This window comes from Callorhinus ursinus, unplaced genomic scaffold (assembly GCF_003265705.2).
Source record: "Callorhinus ursinus isolate GAN/ISIS: 27379988/994484 unplaced genomic scaffold, GSC_fseal_2.0 scaffold406, whole genome shotgun sequence".
Taxonomy (NCBI): Eukaryota; Metazoa; Chordata; class Mammalia; order Carnivora; family Otariidae; genus Callorhinus; species Callorhinus ursinus.
This window is the reverse complement of record NW_027397461.1, coordinates 19,014-28,805: the sequence shown is the minus strand read 5'-3', so window position 1 is coordinate 28,805 and position 9,792 is coordinate 19,014. Positions and strand designations below refer to the sequence as shown.

General features: G+C 38.1%; 1 non-coding gene across 1 annotated transcript; it reads left to right on the top strand.

Moving 5' to 3' along the window:
• The first annotated feature begins 7,507 nt into the window (after positions 1-7,507).
• On the top strand, positions 7,508-7,620 carry LOC112819096 (small nucleolar RNA SNORA51). Its single transcript, XR_003206764.1, has one exon. It is a non-coding gene; the product is annotated as a small nucleolar RNA SNORA51 (small nucleolar RNA).
• Positions 7,621-9,792: the final 2,172 nt, after the last annotated feature.

Below are 9,792 nucleotides of genomic sequence, written 5' to 3'. Positions count from 1 at the left end.
TTTGGATGCCTTTGATTTCTTTTTGTTGTCTGATTTCTGTGGCTAGGCCTTCTAATACTATGTTGAATAGCAGTGGTGATAATGGACATCCCTGCTGCGTTCCTGACCTTAGGGGGAAAGCTCTCAGCATTGAGAATGATATTTGCTGTAGGTTTTTCATAGATGGCTTTTATGATATTGAGGTATGTACCTTCTCTTCCTATACTCTGAAGAGTTTTGATCAAGAAAGGATGCTGTATTTTGTCAAATGCTTTTTCTGCATCTATTGAGATCTATTGAGAGGATCATATGATTCTTGTTGTTTCTTTTGTTAATGTATTGTATCACGTTGATTGATTTGAGGATGTTGAACCAACCTTGCAGGCCAGGGATAAATCTTACTTGGTCATGGTGAATAATCCCTTTAATGTACTGTTGGATCCTATTGGCTAGTATTTTGGTGAGAATTTTTGCATCCATGGTCATCAAGGATATTAGTGTGTAATTCTCCTTTCTGATGGGGTCTTTGTCTGGTTTTGGGATCAAGGTAATGGTGGCCTCATAAAATGAGTTTGGAAGTTTTCCTTCCATTTCTATTTTTTGGAACAGTTTCAGAAGAATAGGTATTAATTCTTCTTTAAATGTTTGATAGAATTCCCCTGGGAAGCCATCTGGCCCTGGGCTTTCGTTTTTTGGGAGATTTTTGATGAGTGCTTCAATTTCCTTAGTGGTTATAGGTCCGTTCAGGTTTTCTATTTCTTCCTGGTTCAGTTTTGGTAGTTGATACATCACTAGGGATGCATCCATTTCTTCCAGGTTATCTAATTTGCTGGCATATAGTTGCTCATAATATGTTTTCATAATTGTTTGTATATCTTTGGTGTTGGTTGTGATCTCTCTTCTTTCATTCATTATTTTGTTGATTTGGGTCATTTCTCTTTTCTTTTTGATAAGTCTGGCCAGGAGTTTATCAATCTTATTAATTCTTTCAAAGAACTAGCTCTTAGTTTCGTTGATCTGTTCTACTGTTCTTTTGCTTTCTATTTCACTGATTTCTGCTCTGATCTTTATTATTTTGCTTCTTTTGCTAGATTTAAGCTTTATTTCCTGTTTTTTCTCTAGCTCCTTTAAGTGTCGGGTTAGGTTGTATATTTGAGAACTTTGTTGTTTCTTGAGAAAGGTTTGTATTGCTATATACTTTCCTCTCAGGACTGCCTTTGCTGCATCCCAAAGATTTTGAGCAGTTGTGTTTTTATTTTCATTGCATTCCATAAATTTTTTAAATTCTTCTTCAATTTCCTGGTTGACCCATTCATTCTTTAGTAGGATGCTCTTTAGCCTCCATGTATTTGAGTTCTTTCTGACTTTCCTCTTGTGACTGAGTTCTAGTTTCAAGGCATTGTGGTCTGAAAATATGCAGGGAATAATCCCAATCTTTTGGTACCGGTTGAGACCTGATTTGTGACCTAGGATGTGATCTATTCTGGAGAATGTTCCATGGGCACTAGAGAAGAATATGTATTCCGTTGCTTTGGGATGGAATGTTCTGAATATGTCTGTGAAGTCCATTTGGTCCAGTGTGTCATTTAAAGTCTTTATTTCCTTGTGATCTTTTGCTTAGTTGATCTGTCCATGTCAGTGAGGGGGGTGTTAATGTCCCCCACTATTATTGTATTGTTGTCAATATGTTTCTTTGCTTTTGTTATTAATTGCCTTATATAATTGGTTGCTCCCATGTTAGGGGCATAGATATTTACAATTGTTAGATTTTCTTGTTGGATAGACGCTTTAAGTAGGATATAGTGTCCTTCCTCATCTTTTATTACAGTCTTTGGTTTAAAATCTAATTTGTCTGATATAAAGATTGCCACCCCAGCTTTCTTTTGGTGTCCATTAGCATGGTAAATGGTTTTCTACCCCTTCACTTTCAATCTGGGGGTGTCTTTAGGTCTAAAATGAGTCTCTTGCAGACAGCATATCGATGGGTCTTGTTTTTTAATCCAATCTGATACCCTGTGTCTTTTGATTGGGGCATTTAGCCCATTTACATTCAGGGTAACTATCGAAAGATATGAATTTAGTGCCATTGTGTTGCCTGTAAGGTGACTGTTACTGTATATTGTCTGTGTTCCTTTCTGATCTTTGCTGCTTTTAGGCTCTCTCTTTGCTTAGAGGAGCCCTTTCAATATTTATGGTAGGGCTGGTTTTGTGGTTTGTAAATTCTGTTAGTGTTTGTCCTGGAAGCTTTTTATCTCTCCTTCTATTTTCAATGACAGCCTATCTGGATATGGTATTCCTGGCTGCATATTTTTCTCATTTAGTGCTCTGAAGTTATCATGCCAGTCCTTTCTGGCCTGCCAGGTCTCTGTGGATAGGTCTATTGCCAATCTCATGTTTCTATGATTGTAGGTTACAGATCTCTTCTGCCGAGCTGCTTTCAGTATTTTCTTTTTGTCTCTAAGACTTGTTTTACTATTAGATGTTGGGGTGTTGACCTCTTTTTACTGATTTTGAGAAGGGTTCTCTGTGCCTCTTGGATTTTGATGCCTATTTCCTTCCCCAAATTAGGGAAGATCTCTGCTATTATTTGCTCCAATATACCTTCTGCCCCCCTCTCTCTTCTTCTTCTGGGATCCCAATTATTCTAATGTTGTTTCGTCTTATCGTATCGCTTATCTCTCAAATTCTGCCCTCTTGACCCAGTAGTTGTTTATCTCTCCTTTTCTCAGCTTCTTTATTTTCCATCATTTGGTCTTCCATATCACTGATTCTCTCTTCTGCCTCATTTATCCTAGCAGTTAGCGCCCCCATTTTTCATTGCACCTCATTAATATCCTTTTGATTATGACTTGGTTAGATTTTAGTTCTTTTATTTCTCCAGAAAGGGTTTCTCTAATAAATTCCATGCTTTTTCAAGCCCAGCTGGTATCTTTAAAATCATGATTCTGAACTCTAGGTCTGACATTGTACTAATGTCCATATTGAGTAGGTCCCTGGCAGTTGGTACTACCTCTTGTTCTTTTTGTTGAGGTGATTTTTCCATTTTGTCATTTTGTCCAGAGGAGAATAGATGAATGAGAGAACAAAATGCTAACAGGGTAACAACGTCCCCAGAAAATATACTCTAAACAAATCAGAAAAGTCCTTCCAGAAAGTGGTCACTTTTCTGTTCAGAGAGTTGTTGCTTTTCTTTTCTTCAATCTCCTGTTGAGTTCGTAGGTGTTCAGAATCTGTATTTCCTATTTAAACACATCTTTTTCAGCCTAGCTTCTTGTATTCATCACTCTACTGAAGTGGTTTGTTTTGAATTCAGCAGTGACCTCTTTACTGCCAAATCTAGCAGTCTGTTCTTTCAGTTTGAATTTTCCTTACCCTAATCGCTATCTAACATAACCTACTCTCCTTGAAACTCCCTCTTCTGTGTTTTTGAGTAGGTTGCTATTTATGTTGGATGCTTCTCTGGGTATGAGCAAATCATATTTTGTCATATTTTGGCTAATGTATTTATCATCAGCTCTTTCCTTTGAAACCTGTATCAGAAATGTACAGACCTGTACCTCTGAAACAAATAATACATTATATGTAAAAAAAAAAGAAGAAGATAGTAGGAAGGGTAAAACGAAGGGGGGGGAAATCGGAGGGGGAGATGAACCATGAGACTATGGACTCTGAGAAACAAACTGAGGGTTCTGGGGGGTTGAGGTGATGGGTTAGCCTGGTGATGGGTATTAAAGAGGGTACGTATTGAATGGAGCACTGGGTGTTATGTGCAAACAATGAATCATGGAACACTACATCAAAAACTAATGATGTATTGTATGTGATTAATATACCATAATAAAATTTTAAAAAAGTAGAAGAGACTTCACAGGATATCTGTAAGGATGATATCACTTAAAAAAATTTTGCCTGCAAAAAAAGCCCCCCAAAATAGTACAATCAGTTTAGTAGTCCAGCAAAAATAAATAAAACAATAAAAAGAAAAAAAATAGAAATGTATGAGAAGAATCCAGGTGGTCTCCAAATCCTCACTGAATGAAAATGATGAATTTGGGGATACAAAACAAACTTTGATTTTGAAATCATGGATCTTGTTAGAACTCTCTCTTCTTAGCTCCTACTTTGTGCATATTTTTATTAGTGTTTACAGCGTTATATTCTAATTATGTTCACTTGTCTTTGTATCCAACTTGATTGAAATCCTTGTGGGTAGAGACTGTGTTTTATTTATTTCTGTTCCTCCAACCTGTGTCCAATTCCTGGCACATAAATGACTCAACACTCCTATACAGGACCACAATTCATTATTTTAGTAGCAAAAGAAACCATTTCCTGATATCTTGTGTTGCAAGGGAATGTCACTTACAAGGTCTCTAGCCCCAGGAATAGACTAGTCAGAATGGAGCAGGGGGCTGTGGGGATGTCCTTTCTCTTTTTCACAGGGAGACCTCATAGATCCCAGATTGAAATTACTCTTGGATTATTTGATAGTTTTTGGTAGCAAATATGGAGGTTCTGATTTTTTCACATATGAGGATAAAATGAACCTTTGCGTGGTGGACAAAGTCTTCTATTGGAAACCCCCCACCCCACCAACAAGGGTCACCCTATAATATCATTTAAAAAGCTGCTGGATCAAGGACTGTAGGGTTAAAGGTTCTGTTAAGAAATGGTTCTCAAGATGTTTGAAAGGGTTGCTTTCTGGAAGAGCTCAACTTTTCCTTCACAAGGAGCTTTGTTTTCTCATAACATCTGACTCCCTTAGCCCATTCCCAGCTCAGACTAAGAGGATGTAAACCTGGAGAAAATTAGCTTCCTCCCATTATGGTCTAGCATGATGCTCTCTTATCACTCCCCTGCTTGCTGGATCACTTTGGTTAGATTTGGTTCAGTTCATTGTCTGTTTCTGAAGCCAGTCACGTAAATCCACAATTAATGGTAATTCAGTCATGTAACAAGGCTGTTTTTTTAAAAAATCAAATTGAATATTTTTTTGAAAGAGGACAATGACATAATCATTGCCCCTGCCATAAATAATTGTACTGCTTGATTTTAGAGTCCATTATACCTATTTCTCCTTCCGTTTGTCAAATGATTTGTGTTCAATCCAAACAGCACTTTTCTTAAGCCACTAATTTATCTTCGGAGCTGTAGATGCAGAATGTTTAAAAACAACCTAGGTAGCCGCAGAGGCTAGAGAAGCAGTGTGGCGGGAACACCACTAGAGGGCACTGAGCTATTGGCGATAACTTTGGAAGGGCTGGAGAAGTCTGTTAACCAGCCTTTCAATGAGGAGGAAAAAAAAGGTACACAACATTTTTTATCTCACTAATTCTGTAGGAGAACAATGGAATTTTAAAAAAGTGAAAATGGAAAAATTCATCTTTAGGTCTGAATTCTACATAATGAATGTTTTCAATGCTGGCTGTTGATCAGTTACGAAGAGTTTATACAACCTAATGTGCACACACTCTCTTGATACACTTTTCCTGATAGATTTCAGTTTGCCTGGGGGGTGATTGTAAAGTAGTTAAATTATTCAAAGATTTGACTCTTAACTTTGTGGGAGACAGTTGGAATAAGAGAAATGCTGATTATGCAATATTTGGTTTCTAAAGAATATTGTTTTTCCCTCTGGAATTCTGATTCCCTTCCTCCATTCTTTCCTTTCTATCTTCCTTTGGAAGTTCAAGTGGGTGCTTTGTTACTATAATCTTCTTTGGGGGAACTGATTGGTAAGCTTATTATTCTTGTTCCTTCTTGTTCCTTCCTGTTCCTTCCCTTGGTGTCTTTGGATACTGAGATTGACTCTTGTCCCTTGCCCTTGCCTATCTCAGATACCTCAGTTGGAAAAATTGAGGAAGGAGTTTGGAGATGGAGGAAGCTGGGGCAGTGGAGGTTGACTGAGTTTGGAAAACATATTCCATGGCTTTCCGGTTGGTTACTTGGGTTCTCTCAACTCCTTCACTCCCCACCTGCATCCCCCTCCCCACCCCCAGGGCACCTGCTTCAGTCACGTAGCCAAATGTCTTTATTTTAGCCCTAAGAACTCTCCCCCCTTTCACTCCATACACATCTGTCCAATTCATTTTTAGGCCTCTGATATTTGTTGTCTCCTAAAATTGTTTCAGATTTCTCTCTTCAGATAATGCATCATGGTTACAGCTCACTGGGTAAGTAGGCGATTTTCACTGCTAAAGGTTTAAAGCATCTAATAAAAACAACTTAAAATATTATATATTATATATTATATAATCAAAGAAAAACAATAACTTGTAATTATCTCAGGACTTTCAAATTTGTTATAGCAATATAAAAGTGCTCTTAAGTAGGGAATGTCTTCCCTTTGAATTCATCTGTAGTTTGCTTTTAGTTAAACCAATTTCACCTGTTCTGAAACAGTTAAAAATTTATAAAGCCTCACTCATGTAACTTCAGCGGATTCTTGGACTCAAGTTCTTTAGGGATAATTTATTTTGAATAATTTACTTTGAAAAGAGTCATAAGACTTAAGACAGGATGGTTGTAAGGTAATTTATTCATGTAAAATTAATGGCAGATATGTTGGTTAGGTCAAGTCAGCTGAAGCAGAGATTGAGAATAACCATAAGGGAAAAGGTTAAGAAAAGAAAAATTTGACCCCCAGAGTAAGCAGCAGGAAGAAGGATGGAGAACAGGGAAAAGCAAATAAGAGATATATAGTAAGATTTGTTTTTGAGAATTTATCTTAAGAGTTTACCTGTGAAATAAGTATAAGAGAGATAATTTATGGAACATGTAAATAAATATAAAAAGTCAAGGACAGATGAACTATTCCCTTCTTGTGAGACAGTAAGAAATGGGAAAAGGGAATAAAGTAATGTTAAACTTAGGACTTTCTGTAAATTTCCTCCATTCCTCAAGCATATCTATGCTTTGCTTTGAAAACCTAACGTATTTTGACTCTCTAGCTATAAATGCCTTAATACGGGTTTTATAATGAATTTCCAAAGATATCCTTTACTATACTTCAGAGTTCTGTATTCTATAGACAATCAAATCATTATTGGTCAGATTGATATACAAAGGGGACCTCTTCTTTGGATTACATATGATTGAGACTTGGTGTAAGCTCTTTAAATCTGAATTCTTCTCCTCAATAGAATTCCATTTTGGATGCATCTTTTTACTAATAATCACTGGATAAGAATTGTGTCAGACTTTTGTGCTCAGTCTGGGCCTATGTAGAAGGGCAGCCATAAAAAGCCTGTTGTGACTTGAGTCTTTGGCTGTGGAACAGGGGAGTTTAATCTTTCCCCTGCTTCATTTATTCGCAGGGCCTGTAAACCTGTTTCAGGCATGGTTGTCGCAGATATTAGTATCTTATAGATGCTCTGGGAGGGGTGTTGCCCTGCACGCAGTAGGTCTACCACAAGACCCGTGTCCTAAGATGTACATGGTTCAGTGATAAGCAGGGTAACACAGTGTTGGAGCCACTTAGCAAGGTTTCAATTTTAGAGATCTAGGAGGAGAGTTGCCCAAAACCTGAGGGTTCTTACCACAGGCTGTTCTTACACTGACTGTACAGAAAAAAGGAGGCAGAGTAAATCCACCCATATATAGCCCAGGCCCTTTGCCTGTATTGTGAATAGGGGGACATGAATTGAGGAAAAAAATAATTTAAAAAAGAAAGAAGAAAAAAAGAAAAATGCTGAGGCTTTCAGCTCAGTGGCCTCAGGTAATCTGCGTATTGTCTTTGGGAGGCTGGGACATCGAGTGGAGTGGTTGTAGGAGAGAGGTAGAGGGAAGCTGATTGTAGGAACCAGAGAGGTTTCCCTCTTGGTGGAAGCTTGGAAGATTTGGGGGATATGACAGATGCTTTGGTTTTGGAAGTAAGACCTACAGTAGATAGAATTGACTACAGCCCTTCAGCTAAGAAAGTTGAATGCTGGGGAGGTGGGGGGGGGGATTGGAGTCATTGATCGGCATTTTTGTAGGAATATATACGGTGTAGGCAGTAACACTAATAACTTCATTCTTTGGCCCCTTCCTTCTCCTGAAGGCTTGGGAGGGCTGTCTTGAAAATGCAATAAGAAATGAGTAGAGCCAAGAGTTCTACCTTTAGGTAGGAAAGAAGACTTTTGTGAAATTGTCACCATTTCCAAGGAAGTCATGAGTGGCAGAACAATAAAGAAATATGCAAGACTGGTAGTGTGAGAAGATAAAGCAGAAGAGAAAGCAGAATGTCTTTGGGGGGGTGGTTCTGGTGCCTATAGCTCCTCCTCCTCCTGCCCTTGGCAGAGTGTGTCTGACTTTGGCTGCTTGCAGCTGTGGGTAGTTGGCAGTAAAGAAGCAATAGAAGACCACTGGGCTGCTACAGCAGCAACAAGCAACCTCTACTTTTTGTACCCGAGACCTTGACCTTCAATTACTTGTGGGTTCTTATCTTCAACCCAGATGGCTGAAGCTACTTTACATATGACCTTTGCATAAACGTGATACTATTGTGCATATTTTAAGAATTTTTATAGGATTTGAAATACATACATCTATTCCTATCTGCTAGATACTCAAACTTATTACTTTGGTATATGGGATGAAAGCTAAAAGTTGACACAATCAAAAGAAATGCATATCTGATTTCAGATTAATTGAATGGAAGGTAGAAAAATGAAAATGCATTAACTCTAACAGTAGCTTTAAACAGAATAAACTATGGACTTTTCAAAGGATTATGATTACCCTTAAGCATGCCAAAATGAAGTAATATAGATGTATTATTAATACCCGCTGAAACCCAGGTTTTGCTTATATAAGAAAACAGACTTTTGGCAGATGGTGAACTTAAAAGTTCAAGTAAAGCTGAGTTTTTAAATACGGAAGATGTAGGGAGCATTTCTGCTTGATGAACCCAGATTTTTTTCTCCACAGGGAATACATTGAAACTGGAATTATCTCAGTGATCTCCAAGTGTGATTCTGTTCTTTAGAAAGTAACTGTGCCTTTATTTTTCTGAATCCTCAAGTTTATAATTTTTCCAATGCATTGGGTTTGTCAGTTTTTTTGGAGTCTTTTTTTTTTTTTGACATATGCAGACTTCCATTAGTTTTTCTTTTCCTTTCTTAAGCTTTTTTTTTTTTATTTTTAGAGATTTATTTATTTATTTTAGAGGGGAGGGACAAATGGAGAGGGAGAGAGGATCCCAAGCTGACTTACTGCTGAGCATGGAGCCTGATATGGGGCTCGATTTCATGATCCTGAGATCATGACCTGAGGTGAAATCAAGAGTCGCACACTTAACTGACTGAGCCACCCAGGTGCCACTCCCCTTTAGTAACCTTTCTTGATTCTCCTTCTACAGGAAGTCCCTGGATTGCAGTGGTGCAAATGGGCACCATGGTGAATGGGAGATTCTCTCTTGCTATAGCAGTGTGATCCCCAGATGAATCTAGGGCATGGAAGCAGGACAAATGAATGGACTGAAGTTGGTGGACGTTAACAGAGTGGTTTCTTATAGTTCAACAAGGGCAAGAAAGAATCTTTGATTTGTTTGGTCGAACTGCAGACCAAGGGTAAGGATGTCAGCACTATTGTCTCACCTTTTGGCTTCAGTATTATAGAGCAGGGTGTCTGCCCTGCTTTTTTCCCATTCCTGCTAATAAGAGGAGCAGCATTTTGACTCTTTAGGAAGTGGAACGGGTGAAGAGACCAGAGCCCTGCCTTGGGAAATCACATTTTTCATCAATTAGGCCATTGTATTTTATGAGAGACTATGATTTGAATTTCATGTGAGTATAAAACAAACTAGTGGAAGAGTTTGGTTGCAAATATCCA